This window comes from Podarcis bocagei (genome assembly GCF_964188305.1).
Source record: "Podarcis bocagei genome assembly, chromosome: 11".
NCBI classification, from domain to species: domain Eukaryota; kingdom Metazoa; phylum Chordata; class Lepidosauria; order Squamata; family Lacertidae; genus Podarcis; species Podarcis bocagei.
This window is the reverse complement of record NC_138136.1, coordinates 55,858,558-55,875,863: the sequence shown is the minus strand read 5'-3', so window position 1 is coordinate 55,875,863 and position 17,306 is coordinate 55,858,558. Positions and strand designations below refer to the sequence as shown.

The 17,306-nt window shown below is 47.8% G+C and overlaps 1 protein-coding gene and 1 long non-coding RNA gene across 2 annotated transcripts in view; one reads left to right on the top strand and one right to left on the bottom strand.

Moving 5' to 3' along the window:
- ZBTB7C (zinc finger and BTB domain containing 7C) overlaps positions 1–8,688 on the bottom strand; it is a 235,269-nt gene extending 226,581 nt beyond the window's left edge. Inside the window, exon 1 of the mRNA XM_081212897.1 lies at positions 8,319–8,688. The gene's annotated coding sequence lies outside the window, so the exon portion shown is untranslated. The remainder of the gene's footprint in view (positions 1–8,318) is intronic.
- The window catches only part of LOC308597447, a 353,006-nt gene that overhangs the window by 91,278 nt on the left and 244,422 nt on the right, over positions 1–17,306 (top strand). The gene's annotated exons all lie outside the window — the stretch shown is intronic.

The following is a 17,306-nucleotide window of genomic DNA, read 5'->3' as shown; positions in this document are numbered from 1 at the left end:
TCCCAGAAATACTACCTCCAAACTCCTGAAAAACTGGTTTGTTTGCACAGCTTAAGCCCCTCTTCACAGGAAATCTGGTTCAGCTCTTATTATTCATTTCACATATTTATATACTGAAAAACAGTCTCAATGATGATGATGATAATAATAATAATAATAATAATAATAATAATAATAATAATTATAATAATAATTTTATTATTATTACCCCGCCCATCTGGATGGGTCTCTGAGCCGTTTACAAAACAAGAAATGCAAGCTGCAATACGACGCACTGCGGTGTCGAACAAATCTTTCGATGCCTTGCAAGGAAACGACAAAAGCCCCCAAAATAACAAAAAAAAACCCACAGCAGCACATTTTTGAAACTTCTTTCGAATCACGGATCCCTTAGCCAGTTGTTGTTGTGGGTTTTTTTAAGTGCAGACCAGATAGCTGCTTTCTTAACATCACATTACTCAAAGAGGGAGTATCGCATCCCTTTTTGCACCAGTGGGCTGTAAAATTAGCAGCACTCACAAGTGCTGAGTTTAAAATACAAAACGGGACACACCCTGCTCCCTGGGAACACCTGCCTCCCCTTTCCTTTCCCCCTCCCCTGCTTTCCGCATCCTCCTTCTCTCAGCTTGCCAAGCGCCATTTGTTACAGCTGAAGTGTTTCCTTTTCTCTCTCAATATTTCCTGTCTGTCCGGCATCTCTTTTGTAGCTCATAAGGGATAGAGATTTAAAGTTACATCATTCCCACCCTCAAACACACAACCTAACAGAAGGGGGTCACGTAAAGAAGGGGGCAGGTTGTGTTTCTGGGTGCTCCTGTGTTTCCCCACTAAGATTTCATCAGGTATTACTATCATTAGGAACGCGGGTGGCGCTGTGGGTTAAACCACAGAGCCTAGGGCTTGCCGATCAGAAGGTCGGCGGTTTGAATCCCCGTGACGAGGTGAGCTCCCGTTGCTCAGTCCCTGCTCCTGCCAACCTAGCAGTTCGAAAGCACGTCAAAGTGCAAGTAGATAAATAGGTACCAATCTGGCAGGAAGGTAAAACGGCGTTTCCGTGCGCTGCTCTGGTTCGCCAGAAGCGGCTTAGTCATGCTGGCGACATGACCCGGAAGCTGTACGCCGGCTCCCTCGGCCAATAAAGCGAGATGAGCGCCGCAACCCCAGAGTTGGTCACGACTGGACCTAATGGTCAGGGGTCCCTTTACCTTTACCTTTATTACTATCATCGTTATTATTTCCATTTGTTTATACAAAAGAGGTCTCAAGCTGCACACACCATACATTTAAAGCGCATTCGTTCCCCCTGAGAATCCTGGGATCCGTAGTTTCTCCCTAGCAGAGCTACAATTCCCAACTCCACCACAAACTACAGTTCCCAGGATTCTCAGGGGGGAATAATGTGCCTTAAATGTATGGTGTATGCAGCCTCAAAGCAACTTTATGAGATAAAATGCAAACACATAAATTAAAAGCTATAGTTCTTTTTTTTAATGTACAATACAGTACCGTACAGATTTCCTAAAATGCTCATCCAGAACCACAATGAGGACAAGTCCTACCCCACACTAATAAAAGAAGGGCATTACATTAGAGGTTAGCTTAACTACCAAAGACCTGAGTAAACAGAAATGTCTTAGCTTGTCGAATAAAAACTGACCATGGTGGAGCTAGGCGACTTTCCCTGGAGAAAGCATTCCCAAACCATTTTTGGAGACCCCCCACCTACAAAGCCTTTTGTGGTGACATCCCAGCAGCATAGGATCCATGGGGCGCCAATTGAATCCAATGCTAACCTACTCTTGGTTCGGGAGCAAGAAAATAGCAGGCGAATAACCCATTGAAGGCACACTGGCAAAACTATCCATTTTGGAAATACCAATAGCCTGTGAACTCTCCAGGTTGAACAGCAACCAAAAACAGCAACAACCATGAGTTAGAACACCTCCCACAAAATATTGCAATGTGAGGTTTGGGGTTTTGGCAGCCCCCCCTTTTCCAGGCAACTCCAATCCACACACACCCAGGTTTTCCATTCCCACCTCCCTCCAAAAAACACCCAACGTTCTGGGGACATTGAGCATGCGCAGACCTCACTGGGCTGTTTTGCGGGGGAGCTTACTCACTTGGGGAGGGAAATGCTTCTGCAAACCTTGGGTCTCCCCCAAGCCTGCAGATACCTCATTTTTGTGCATGGATGGTTTTTGTCTTGTCAATTGAGGGATCCACAGTGGGGAAATATTTGCCTCTCTGATTAATATCTCCAAGTTCTCCGAGCGGGGCCACTCCTTTTCCATTCCAACAGTGGCTAGGAAATGTATGGGCAGGGGAATAAAGGTGATGCAATTGAACTCCAGCATCTGGTATTGAGGGACGCAGGTGGCGCTGTGGGTTAAACCACAGAGCCTAGGGCTTGCCGATCAGAAGGTTGCGGTTCGAATCCCCGTGACAGGGTGAGCTCCCGTTGCTCGGTCCCTGCTCCTGCCAACCTAGCAGTTCGAAAGCACACCAGTGCAAGTAGATAAAAAGGTAACGCTCTGGCGGGAAGGTAAACAGCGTTTCTGTGCCTTGCTCTAGTTCGCCAGAAGCGGCTTAGTCATGTTGGCCACATGACCTGGAAGCTGTACGCCGGCTCCCTCGGCCAATAAAGCGAGATGAGCGCCGCAACCCCAGAGTCATCCACAACTGGACCTAATGGTCAGGGGTCCCTTTACCTATCTGGTAATGAGAGATAGACTGCCACCGTATATGGAAGTTCCATTTTTACCTATTATGATGACTACCCCTTGATAGACCTAACCACAACGAATTGATCCAATCATTTTCCTCCTCCTCATTCCAATTGTTGCATTGGCAAATGCGATGAGAGCTCCCCCTCCTGTTCTTGATGGGTCGTAATCATGGCTAATTGGGAAATTTGCAAGAAAACTCTTCAGCTTAGGAAATGGATTATGCCAAACTCTCCCCTCTCTCTCCCCCTTCCTCTAACTTTTCCACAGTTCCAGCCACAGCTCTGAGCCTAACATGGCTCAGAGGAATTGGTCTACAGAGGTGTTGCAATTATGTCCGTAATAAGCTAAAAAAGTCTGCCTCTCGTTCACACAGCAGTGCCCTGAACCTTTCCCCCTAGTAACGTCTACGGAAGCTTTGCAATCAATTTCAAGCAGTCCTGCGTCTTAAAGAGAAACACTGTGAAATTTAGCATGGAGGAGTGAGGGGAAGAGCAGTGATCAGTCCTAACAGCAGTTCTCTGGAAAGCGACACCTGTTCTTAATGCACAAGGTTGAGCAAACGAGGTTGTTGCTTTAAAAAAAATTACGTTGCAATTTCCACAAATCACCCTAGGAGGCTATCTTAACTGAGAAAGGAGTTCTCATTCAACTATTGTTTCTCACTCTGTGCAAAAGCTATTAAGCAGAGATGGTGTTGCTATCTTCCAGGAGAATAAGAGAGCAAGCTGGCCAAAACCCTCCAGGAAAAAAGATCTGAAGTCTTTGACTGGCAGGAGAAAGCACTCAAGAGCACCGCAGGGGAGCATCTCCTCTCTGGCTAGGAGGGAAGACAGGCTGGCTGACCTAATAGGGCCATTCCCGTCTTTATTTTCTATAATTTAGGGACCTGCAGCGCACAGGAAGGAAGGGGAGAGAGAGAGGCTGTAAATGTGATAAGGAACCTCCAGGGAAGGAGATTGCTACGGAACAGCATCATGGCTTATTGCTCATTTCGAAAAGAAAAAGAAAGAAACACCAACTTTTCCAAACCCAAGACTGAACATGAAGTCTGAATGGCCTGCCCTGGCTATTTGGCCCACAACTAGGATAGAGATATTTTTTATTTTTGCAATGGAGAGCAACTTAAGAAGCACTGTAAATAAACTCCAATGACAGGTTTGCAACCTGAAGTCGTGCTAGGCTTCTGCTGTCCTCTAGGGGGCATCTGTAGACTGGAAAGTTCAAGAGGCAGGGAGCCATCAGTATGTCTCTGTGCAGAAGGAGGCAGGGCCTTCAGTATCCCTGCCAGATGCGATACTGCTGCTGCAACATGCCTTACTGTAGCAGCAGCAGCAGCAGCAACATCTTGGTAGCTCAATCGGTAGAGCATGAGACTCTTAATCTCAAGGTCATGGGTTCAAATCCCACGTTGGGCAAAAGATTCCCACATTGCCGGTGGTCAGAGAAGATGACCCTTCAAACTCTACCATGCTATGATCTGACGGAGGAGGCCATTGCCTCCACCTCCTCAGTTATCCATCCCTGCCAATGCCACCCACGGAGGAACGAGCTGAGCGATAGGGAGCCCCCACCCCACCCCAAGTGCAACCCATTAAACTGGGGCGGGGGGGTTAAGATGCATTCAGCTCAATCCCAATGGCAAAGGAGGCTTCATAAGGCTAGGCTTTGGGGCTAGACAGCAAGGCGATCCAGGTTGAGACAAGTTGATGTTAAGCACCTGAGGTCTTGCGAGGGCATCTCCCGCAATATGCTAACAAGTTAAAGAGAAATATGGCTGGCAAAGGCTGTGGCAGAAGATCAAGGGAGTACCAGCACATCATCTTAGCTAGGGATAAGCAACCTTGGTATTCAGTTAAATTTGGGGGCTACTCCCATTCACACACACTGCTTTCATTCATCCCATGCACAGTGGTACCTTGGGTTACAGACACTTCAGGTTACAGACTCCGCTAACCCAGAAATAGTACCTCAGGTTAAGAACTTTGCTTCAGGATGAGAACAGAAATCACACAGCAGCAGCAGGAGGTCACATTAGCTAAAGTGGTGCCTCAGGTCAAGAACAGTTTCAGGTTAAGAACGGACCTTCAGAACAAATTAAGTTCTTAACCCGAGGTACCACTGTACTGCTTACTCACTTTACCTTCCAGCCTCAACCACTGTATTTCTTGTTGGTGCTGTTTACGAGCCTTAAGGATCCTTATAGCAAGTCAGAGCTCAGTACTGTCTAAACTAACTGGCAGTAGCTCTAGCCAGTGTGGTGTAGTGGTTAAGAGCAGTGGACTCGTAATCTGGTGAACTGGGTTCGCTTCCCCACTCCTCCACATGCAGCTGCTGGGTGACCTTGGGCTAGTCACACTTCTCTGAAGTCTCTCAGCCTCACTCATCTCACAGAATGTTTGTGGTGGGGGAGGAAGGGAAAGGAGATTGTTAGCCGCTTTGGGACTCCTTAGGGGGATAAAGCGGGATATCAAATCCAAACAACTCTTCTTCTTCTTCTTCTTCTTCTTCTTCTTCTTCTTCTTCTTCTTCAGGTCATTCCTACCAGGGAGCTTTCTCTGCCACTGAGCTACGGCTATTCCCTTTGGCCAAAGGAGTCAAGAGGGCTGTGAGGCCAGCAGCCATTAAATGAGAAGCAGAAAGGGGGTGGGGAGATGCTGGGACTTACCTGGACCCCGCCCCGCCCCAGTGCCAGCACTCAAACCAGCTTCTGTTCCAGAATCTACACCATGCTCTTGGTAGGCAAGGGATTAAGGACGTAAGAGCAGCCCTGATGGATCAGACTAAAAGCCCCCCTGGTCCAGCATTCTGTTCCCTCAATGGCCAATCATAATCTCATGCCAGTCACACCTAGGCTATCAGTATCATGTGGGAATTCAAAAGCAGGCCAGGAATGTAGGTTTGTGCTATTAAAGTGCTCTGGCACTCAGGTGAAACAAATCCAAAGGTTTAAAAAAGCACACACCCCAAAAACCCGCTCCGTCTTTTGCAGTTAGGAAAGTGGTGAGAAAATGCACACTGAGTGTGGGATAAATGATCCATGGACCAGAAGATATATAAGCTCCACACAAGCAAATCCAGATGGATGCTCAACAAACAGGTCATGCAGAGAAGCCAGCTGTGTCACCCTAAAAACGAGATTTCAGCCTTTGAGCAATAGGATTCTGTGCAGCCATGATGACCAGTAGTCACTGAATATGTCCTTGTGGGTTACTGCCAGATAAATGAATAATGTTCTTAAATGGCATGACATGTAGCCAAATCCTGTGTCCCATTAAATGTAAGGGAGCTCACTCCTGAATAAGCATGCACAGGATTGCAGCCTAAATATGTTAAAAGCCAGTTTGAGCCCAATCCAACATAAAAGGTAAAGGTAAAGGGACCTCTGACCATAAGGTCCAGTCGTGGCCAACTCTGGGGTTACGGCACTCATCTCGCTTTATTGGCCAAGGGAGCCAGCGTACAGCTTCCGGGTCATGTGGCCAGCATGACTAAGCCGCTTCTGGCGAACCAGAGCAGCATGCGGAAACGACGTTTACCTTCCCGCCGGAGTGGTACCTATTTATCTACTTGCACTTTGACGTGCTTTCGAACTGCTAGGTTGGCAGGAGCAGGGACCGAGCAACGGGAGCTCACCCCGTCACAGGGATTCGAACCACCGACCCTCTGATCGGCAAGTCCTAGGCTCTGTGGTTTAACCCACAGCGCCATCCGTGTCCCTCCAATCCAACCTACTTCCCAGCAATTGTCCTTTTCAGACTGCAGCCCTGCACCCCCCTCAAAAAAAAAAAAATCAAACGTTCTCAGTAATAATTCACTTGTAATAACATTTGACCTTATTTGCAAAGGGACTTTTTCATAGATGAGAGTGACTGAAAATAAGCAATTGTTCCAATTGTTTGTCTTCATTCCTCTGGGGGTGAAATTAAGAGAATACACGCTGAGGCTGCAATCCTTTGCTCACAGACCTGAACTCAGTGGGTCTTACTTCTGAATAGACATGCACAGGATGGCATTGTTAGGAGTAATGAGAGACTTCCAGAACTACCTGTTATCCGGTTCTCCCTACACTACAATTAGATTCCATAAAATATCCCTAAGGGGCATTGATACAAAGCCTCCAGATAACAAGGTCACAGGACTTCCTAGACAACCTGTTTCATAGGCAAAATCAGACTTCAGTGCAATCCTACACCATGTTTACTCAGAAGTAAGCCCATTGGAGATAAATGGGACTTTTGTCTCAAGGAAGAATGTGTGGGATTGCAGCCTTGGCCATAAAGTTGCCATCTATTAAACAACAAACAAAAAGCTTGCTTGCAGCTAAAAATAATAATAATCCTGTTATTCTGGCAATCTGACAATTTACAACATTCAAGAACGGAAAATAAGAGGGTCCCAGTATAATTGCAACTTGATGCACCCCATGTTTACACGGAAGTAAGCCCACCTGCGTCTCATACAGCTTACTCCAAAGTGTGCACAGAACTCCCACCTTTACAGTGATACCCTGTAGCAGCTTACCAAAAATAAAGTCCCATTGGGTTCAGTAGCACTTACTCCTAAGTGAGCGTGCACGGAACTGCATCCCTGAAGTGATGTTATGACCACAGAAGTCCCACGTTCAAAATCTTGCTCAGGCCTCGAAGACATGACACAACCTCTCTCTTGTTCCAGCCAGCCTACCTTACAGGGCTGTCGTCCCTTTCAAGGAAACAGGCACCGATGTCAGAAAAACCCCTCCTGGTCAGCCATCGCTCTCCAAATGAAGGGAGGAAAAAGTCTAGTCGGAAAGCCAACTCGTTTTTTCAATATCCGGTACCGGCTGAGATGTTTTGCTACTGCGGGTACCGAGAACAATCAGCCACCTGCCTCCCCTCACTCATTTTGGAGGGTCGTTTTTCCTGAAAGGCCATAAATTTCCTTGGTTTTCCCTGCTGCATAGGGCGATACATCTACCGACCTCTCATTACTGGGCAGTATGTTTTAAGTAATGACCCTGGGTTTTATTTTATTTGGGAAATGTCAATTTGGTGGGGGTGTTTTTATTAAAAGGGTAAGCTGGAAAAGTCTGATCGAAACGAGAAGCGCCGCACATCGAAAAGCGCTGCAAACGAAACGGCTTTCCCATTTGCCAGCTCCCCACACCACGAGACAGCTTCCTTGCAAATTCAAACAAAAACGGAGAATGAAGGTTTGTGGGAAAACGCTCCACGCGGGCGCATTTCAAATCCACTCGGATTCTCTCGGAAAAACTACTGCACCCAAAAACTTCCTTCTTAAGAAGGAAAGAAAAGGAGAATAGGAGAAGGGAAAACCCACCAACCACCTGTGCGCTCACGCCACCGTTGCGCGCAACAGCTCCGTGCGCAAACCCTGATCCGGCTGGCACAGAGCCAGTGGCCACTGTCCGCTGTCCGCTCGCCCGGCGCCCGGCTCGCCTTGCCTCCCTCCCTCCCGGACCTGCGACGAAACCCTCCCTCGCCAGCGGGGGAAACCGGCGGCAGTTGCTACCACCGCCGACCAAAGGAGGGCGGAGAGAGAGAGGAGACTCGATGGATGGATGGAAAAGAAGGAAGGAACGGCACCAACCTGGCGGCGAGGCTGCCTGCAGGTGGGAGAATCCTCTCGGCCCGGCTCCTCCTGGGCAGCCGCGGCGGAGGCGCGCCTTCTCCTCGTTGCCGCGGCCGCTGTCCGCTTCCCCGGGCTGTGACAGCGACCGCTGGGCACCCAGGGCGGCTCGGCGCGCCTTGGCGCAGGCGGACGCGGCAGCACCTGCCGCCGAACTTGGGCAGCCTCGAAGGACTGGCTGGCTAGCTGCTGGCTGACTGGCTGGCGTCCTCCACCTTCCCTCTCTCTTTCTCTCTCTCCAGGCTGTGGAGGTGGCGGCTGCTGCAAAGGGGCTAGGAAAGGAGGGGTGGTGGGAGAGATCAGGAATGTGCAAAGGGCCCGGATGTCTGGTGTCTCCAGCCTGCTCCCTCCTTCCTCCGCCGCCCCCTTTACGCGCAGCCACTTGGCGTGGCGGGGAATCTCCAGCGCTCCTTGGGGAGTCAAACTGTTGCTGGAGGCGAAGGAGGAGAAGGAGGAGGAGCTTTAGTCGTCTCTGTCGGGGAGGAAGCTTTCCCTTTTTTTAATTAAAAAGAAATAAGCACACACACAAAGATTGAAGCGCTCCCCGCGCCTTTCCAAAGCGCCTCTTTGCAAACCATTGTCCTTTTTGCTCAGACTCCCCTGGCACCTGTTTCCAGCGTGCGAAGCTTGCTAAAAAGCCTGGCACAGGTCGCTAGGAGCAAAGGCAAGGCGGGTATATTGTCAGAATATTCGGCCGGTGGCGGCCGGTGAGGTATCAGAGCAGAAGGAAAGAAGGGAGCGCTTCTTCGAGGGGCGCGCGCCGGCAGGAGCGCAGCAGCGTGCGGCTTCCACGGCCAGGCAAGATCACGGGAGACAAGATAGCCCTGTCAATGGCTGTAAGACATGGTAAGCTAGATGGAACCTCCATAGCCAGAGGCAGTGTACCTCGGAGTTCCAGCAGGTGGAGAGAAAGGGCAGAAGTGGTGTGGTTACCTTCTGTGAGCTCCCCTTGGAGCATTTGACTGGTGAGTGTTAAGAAGGCAGAAGCCGGAGAGGTGAGTGAACGCTCAGTCTAGTCCAGCAAGGTCTCTGATTTATGTACGTAAAAGGTAAAGGTACCACTGACCGTTAGGTCCAGTCGCGGACATGCTGTGCAAAACACACACAGAAATACAACCTTCAGCATAACCCCCAATTAATTCCAAATACTTTTTAAACCACTGCGAGATTTCGCGCCCTTGAGCGAGCACCAGAACTACGCAGAACTGTTTAAAAAAATATTGTATTTTAACAGTCGTTTAGGTCGGGCGGGGCCTGGTTTCTCGTTTGTAGGGAGCTATATGTACAGGGATGGCATTAAACATTTCCCTGTTTACACACACATAAAATCCTATCTATTCTTAATTCAGCAGGCGCACCTCCCTAAATTTATCCTCACAACAACAACAACCCTGTGAGGTAGGCTAGACTGAAAGATTGGCCGCATCCTTTGGGAAAGAAGGAAAGCTCTCAGCGCACCGGGCATTGGCGTAGCTAGGGAGGCGTTTCGTTGAGACGCAGCGCGCTGGGTTTCCTTAAGAAAATGCGTTCCGGAGAGAGAGATCGAGATCCCGTAATTCATTGTCAAAAAAGAAAAAGAAGCGGAGAGAACCGCCTGCCAGGGATGGGCTCTTTGATTGTTTGCACTGGGGGAGTTCCTGCTTGCATTGCTGGCGTGTTCGCGCTTAGCTGAAAGGAGGCGTGCCGCCTTCGTCTGGACTTTCCGGGCTTTTCTTGCACGCACAAAAGAGACGCCTTTTCGCCTCCAGCCGAAGGAAACCCGGGAGAGCCCTGCGCAAGCGGGCGTGGTAATGAACGCGCGGAGGAAGGTTATGGTGGCGCAGGACGGCGTGTGCGCAGTAGCCTTCCTTCATAGCCCCGGGACTAAACTCCAAGGCAAGGGGTAGGAAAAGAAAAGGGAACCTTTGTGAGCCTAAGGGACACATTCCCATTTGCACAGCTTTTCCAGAGGCCACATGCCAGGGGTGGCCGAAGCCAGAGGCAGAAGTGGGGAAGAGCAGCGAATGTAAACTTTCCCATTGCGCAGTAGGCTTGGGGTGTTAGGAGAGGGGTGACACATTGGGTAAGGAAATTGTTGTGCCCCTTTTTGGGTAGTTTGGCCACCTCTGGTTCCCACCTTGCACTCAGCTCTTGCCTGTGGCTTCCTAAATAAGCTGTCAGCATGCAACAGCAGCCACAATCCCAGGAATGGCTTTGATTCGCCGGCTAAACCAGGTGGAGGTAGCCGATGGATCGCAAGCCCTTGGTGAGTTAGGGACTTCCCCTAAAGACAAGCTCTGGTGAATTGATCGGATGAGACCAATAGTGGGTCCAGCGGTCAAGAAGGCGGTTTCTTCGCATGCTGCAGAGGGAAGTGAGAGGCAGACGGGGCTCACATACTCTCCAGCATTTCTCCCATGAAAATAAGGATGGCCTATTCCATAATAATAATTTTAATATTTATACCCCGCCCATCTGACTGGGTTGTCCTAGCCACTCTGGGCAGTTTCCAACATATATAAAAGGGTAATAAAACATTAAGCATTTAAAAAACTTCCCTAGACAGTGGTACCTCTGGTTGCGAACGGGATCTGTTCCGGAGGCCTGTTCACAACACGAAAAGCCCACAACCTGAAGCGCCATATCTGCGCGGGTGCGTAGCATGATTTGGCGCTTGTGCGCATGCGTGAAGCGCAACTTAGCGCTACCATGCATGCGTGAGCAGCAAAACCCAGAAGTAACCCTTTCCAGTGCCATACCCTTGAACATATCTCTGATGAAAATAGGGACATCCTAAAGAAAAGCGGGAGATTCAGGGGTCAAATCAGAAACCGGGATGGCTTCTGTAAATCTGGGACAGTCCCTGGAAAATAGGGACACTGGGAGGGTCTGGGCTCACCCACCTGGGAAAATAGCCCATCTAGGAGAAGGAATACTCTGATCCTAAACCTCCGCTGCCTTGTGGGATATCTTTAGGAGGAAAAAAGGCTAAGGAATAAACCCTTCACAAATCCAGAGTCCCTAAGACGGTTGGATGGAGCCTTGTACGCCTCCTTCTGGCAACTCCTGCAGCCAAGCTGGTCTGTTGGAACACATCAGTGAGCCCAAGACGGTGGTCTTCTCAACAGAGCAGCTCCAGGGAGGTCACTTTGGTGCTCCTAACACAGTGGTTTGACTTTGCCTGAGGAGATGCACTCCATTGTCTTTAGAGACAGACGGATGCCAACGACAACAGTAGGCTCAGTTCTACATACACCAACACTTCCTCTGTCCTCTATTCAGGCAATTAAGTGGCAACATCAGAGTTCAAGGACACGTTCCCACCAGACAAAGATGTGGGAGCCAGCGAGTGGTGTGGCCTGGGAGAGAGTTCCAGGGGGCGAATATAAACACCTTGAGGTGCTCCCTACAGTTTAGTCTCAATCTGTTTTGGTCTCTTTCAGTTTAGTCTAAACCAGTGTTTCCCAACCTTGGATCTTCAACTGTTTTCAGGCTAGAATTCTCATCATCTGGAGTATAGCAAGCAGTAGTGCAGTCTGAGCTTCTGTGCATTGCTTAGAACAAAGCTAAGGTACTGTTTTCTCCAACGCTGGTGTGCTCCCACTGCTGGTGTTGATGGAAAGATTCCATCAATGGTGTCTCCGAAAAAAATTACACATCACTTGGGAAGGCAGGCGAACAAATGCCAGTGTACTGGAAGAAGCAAAGATCACCAGTTTTTGAAGCAATGATTCTTCAACATCAACTTCTTTGGATTGGTCATGCTGTGCAGATGCCTGGTTATGTTACCCTGAGCAATTTGGCACCCACCTAAACATCTTATTTTCCACAGTAATTTCTTTATACATTATTATTATTATTATTATTATTATTATTATTATTATTATTATTATTATTATTATTAATTATTTTATTTTGCACTCCCTTGGCTTGCTGCCCTGTACAGAGGAACCACCTGCACAGCCCTAAATCCGGCGCTGCTCCCCCACCGCATCCTGGGAACTGCAGTTTCTTAAGGGTGCTGTGAAATGTTGCTCTGTGAGGGGAAAACTACAGTTCCCAGGGTTCTAGGTTGGGAAAGCCATGCGCTTTAAATGTGCATCGATTTGATTTGATTTGTTATATTTCTGTGCCGCTTTTCATTCGAATGAATCCCATTGGATGGGCTTTAAAGGTATGGTGTGGATCTACTGGAATCTTTTATCAGCGGGTGTGACCAGATGACTGGCGAGTCTCTGCTGTTGTTTGCGCATGTGCAACAGCTCCCTGAAATGCAGCCATCTTAGCAACGACAGCAGCTTCAGATGGAAGCTGAATGGAGGGAAAAGGGCATCAGAGGGGAGTATTTCTCAAGCAGCTACGGGAAACCTATATGGCTATTATCTGTGTGCTTGGCTTCAAACACCTTCTTCTCTCTTTGGCGATCCCTCTTAGCCGAGTAAGATTGTCTTCCATGAATACGGTTTTAACAGTGAGTCCGTAAGTGACTGTGGAGTCCAATTCTGGATCCACACGTCCTTCCACAGTGGGGACATTGGTTTCCGGGCGGGAGTTGATCATGCTGAGGGTTTGCCAAGCGTGCCTTCCTCTTAGAGCCAGTGTGGTGTAGTGGTTAAGAGAGGTAGTCACGTAATCTGGGAAACCGGGTTCGTGTCTCCGCTCCTCCACATGCAGCTGCTGGGTGACCTTGGGCCAGTCACACTTCTTTGAAGTCTCTCAGCCCCACTCACCTCACAGAGTGTTTGTTGTGGGGGAGGAAGGGAAAGGAGGATGTTAGCCGCTTTGAGACTCCTGAAGGGGAGTGAAAGGCGGGATATCAAATCCAAACTCTTCTTCTTCTCTTCTTAGCACACTTCTCCCTTTCGTCCTGAGTTCAAGCACCTTCAAAGCCCATGACACCTTTGGTAAAGGCTGTTCTCCAGTTGGAGCGCTCACAGGCCAGTGTTTCCCAATTGTCGGTGTTTATACAACATTTTTTAAAATTTGCCTTGAGAGAGTCTTCAAACCTCTTTAGTTGACCACCAGCATTAAACTTTCCATTCTTAAGTTCGGAATAGAGCAATTGCTTTGGAATTCCCATCACCCCTGACCACTGGGTCTTGGTAGCTAGGAATGATGGGAGTTGTAGTCCAAAACCAGCTGGAGAAGCAAGGTTGGGAAACACTGGACTCTAAACCGTTTCCCATGCAATTTGGAGAGGTGCCGCCACCGCCAGAGATCCCTGGAGTCTACCTAGCCCCGTATTGTCTCAGTCAATGGAAACAATATTGGACGAGGTGCACCAGTGGTTTGACAAAGATCCATCCCCAAAGCAGTTTTGTGCCTTCATTTCCAGGAACACCCCATGCAATCACTGACAAGACATTGCAGTCCTGTCTGGAGGGATTCCTAGGTCAAATATGTCTTCCTGACTCTGAATCATTTCCCACCCTTACCAAGCGAATCTCTGTTGCAAGGGGTAAATTTAGCAGAATTCCAATTTTGGGTGGCCATATGCTTAAGTTAGAGAGCACAGCTGGCTGGTGAGGAACATCTGCCAAAGTGTTTCTAATGAGGGTGAAACAGCGGTAACCGGTTGTCATGGAATCATAGGATTCTGAGAGATCTTGAAGGGTCAGCGAGTTTACCCGGCTGCCATTGACAAGTACCAAGGAAATTATTTCCCCCTTATAGCAGTAGCCAAGCCTAATCAGTCAGTCAGATAATGAGACCGGAACGAATCGTGAATTGCATAAATAAGTGCATACGCAAAAACAGAAACAGATTGTTCAGTAATGTGTGTGAATGAGCCGCTACAGATCCGACAGCAAAATTGCAATTCTCATGACGCCTCAAAGCATCCAGTGAACATTCAGCTGTGAGTCGTCAAGCACTGAACATTCATGTGAAGCACTTAGGCATGAGTGAACTGGACCATTCTTGCCATGTTCTTTTTTTTTCCAGATTAATTCCTGGCTAGAATACTTTATTGACAGGCAAACAGTCTCAGATCTTTAGCCTCTGTCCCAAGGTGATGATTAGGCTGCAATCCTTTGCACGTTTTCCTGGAGGAAGTTCTGCTAAGAGGTGTGTGGAGGAGGAGTACCTCTGGTGAGGAAAACGTTGTGCTCCTTCTGAGGTCGTTTGTCCACCCTGCACTCAGAGCTCACCTGTGGCTCCTAGAAACTGTCAGCATGACAACATTGCAACACTGACAGCGGCCACACCACAGGAAAAGGCTTTGACTGGCTGACTAAACCAGGTGAGGGAAGCTGATGGGTCTCAAAGGCTTGGTGAGTTAGGGACTTCACCTGCAAGTGAAGTCAGACTCTGGTGGATTGAGCAGAAAAGACCAATAGTGGGTCCAAGAAGAAGGTTTCTGCACGTGCTGTAGAGGGACGTGAGGGGCAGATGGGACATGTCAACCTGGGAAAGGACCCTTTTCAGATTATCTGAGAAAATATTATAGTCAAATGAAATCACAGGCAGGACTTGAGGAATGGTAAAGAAGTGTAATGTAGGATACAGGTATATGTTTTGGAGAAATATTACTTTTATGGCAGTAGATGAATGATCTGAATTGAAACATCACGGAATAAAGGATGGAAAGCCAAAATTATAAGGGAATATTGTGCTGAAATTGAACTGAATTTGTTAAATTGTTTGAAAACTCATTTAAAAAAATTTAAGCAAAAAAAGGATCTTGTCACAAAGTAGAATTTCATATTCAGCAACCTGCTTTTCACCCTCTGCTTGCAGCTTTCCCCCTCCTTGTTGGTGCTATTTCTAAGGGCTGCAGTATCCCGTTCTTCAGTAAGACTTCCATCCGGAAGGTTTCACTTTTGACCAAGAGGGTTAAAACACAAAAACATGCAACGCTGGATTTAAAAGCACATAAACTGAAGCGGAAATTCCTGACACCAAGGGAAGGGTCATTATGAACAACCCGAAAATGTGATGATGATGCTTGCAATAAAACCCAAGGAACTAGGAATGTGGACAGTTTTCCACGCATCATTTGCCATCTGGGAATATTGCAAGCTGTTTTGCCCAGATGGCCCCACCCACTTTGCAGCCTCTGTCCCTCCCAGCAGGAGCCGTCCCATCAGGCTACACTGATATTCATGTGGGCAAAAAACAACAACATTGCATGTGCTCCTGCTCTGCACGTTCCCAGACTTGCATGCAAAATCAAATACTTTGCATGCAAAATTAGACATATAACAGGCAGGACATGGTGGCTGCTTTGGGCTGTCCAGGTACATCACGTTGCAGGTAAATTTGACTCATGCATCAGACCTGCCAACTTTACCCCTTGGGGATAATATCACAATATCCGATCATATCATGATGTTACGTAGCATTGAGCACCCAAAGCATTTCCCATACATCCCATTGTTGCCATTCTTTTAAGAGGAATTGTTGTTGTTGTTTAGTCATTTAGTCGTTCCAGTGTACTGGAAGAAGCAAAGATCCCCAGTGTCAAAGCAATGATTCTTCAACATCAACTTCGTTGGACTGGTCATGTTGTGCGGATGCTTGATTATTGTCTTCCAAAGCAACTACTCTATTACAAACTTAAAAATGGAAAGTGTGGTGCTGGTGGTCAACAAAAAAGGTTTAAAGACTCCTTCAAGGCAAATCTTTAAAAATGTAGTATAAACACCAACAATTGGGAAACACTGGCCTGTGAGCACTCCAATTGGAGAACTGCCTTCACCAAAGGTGTCATGGACTTTGAAGACACTCAAACTCTGGAGGAAAGGGAGAAACACACTAAGAGGAAGGCACATTTGGCAAACCCTCACCTTGATCAACTCCCACCTGGAAACCAATGTCCCCACTGTGGAAGGACGTGTGGATCCAGAATTGGGCTCCACAGTCACACACCATTCAGACCATGTTCATGGAAGACAACCTTACTCAGCTACAAACGATCACCAGAGAGAGAGAAAAAAGAGAGAAAACCCCTCTTAAGGGTGGACAGTATTATTATACCCATATTACAGATGAGGTTGCTGAGAGTGAAAGGGAGACTTGCTTGAGATTGTGGGAATGTTCTGGGGTGCAGGAGAGGATATATTGACTAATTATATCCTTGTCCAACTTGTGCTAACAAGTTCCCAAAATATCAGCAGAGTTTATAGACATTCCCCTTTTGTTCGCAACGGTAACGTGTGCACAGGTTCGCTAGAACCTCTATAATAATTACTCTGGTAATTTCCCCTTTGTTCCCTCTTAAAATACAAGACACAACACAGTCTTTATAAAAGTATAAAAGAGTTTACTCACGATCTGTTCACAATATGATCCCAGACGGCAGACAGGCTTAAAAAGGTAAAATACACTTAGAATCTATCTTATAGGAAGATAGCCCTCTCCTCTCTTGGCTGAGAGCCAAGAGGGCATCCTGCTTCTTCGAAAGGTGATGGCAGAGAGAGAGAGATGGCTGCCTGCCCTGTGCTTTTGTCATTACCTGCACAGGTGAGGCCACACCCACCTCTGGTCACATGCGGAGGAAGTCCGTCCCCAGGAAGTTTACCTGCTTGCTGGACAGACATCCCTCCCCATGTTCTAACATGTACACTCTAGGAATGTTGTCATTGACTGCTCCTGTGTTTACATCCCACAGAGATGAGATCTGAACCCAAGGTTTAACATTTTGTGGCTGTCTCTTAGCCACAATGCAATGTGGCTAAGGAAGGAAGGAAGGAAGGAAGGAAGGAAGGAAGGAAGGAAGGAAGAAATATACAGTGGTACCTCAGGTTACATACACTTCAGGTTACAGACTCCGCTAACCCAGAAATAGTGCTTCAGGTTAAGAACTTTGCTTCAGGATGAGAACAGAAATCGTGCTCCGGTGACGTGGCAGCAGCAGGAGGCCCCATTAGCTAAAGTGGTGCTTCAGGTTAAGAACAGTTTCAGGTTAAGTACGGACCTCTGGAACGAATTAAGTACTTAACCTGAGGTACCACTGTATGCTCAACTCTT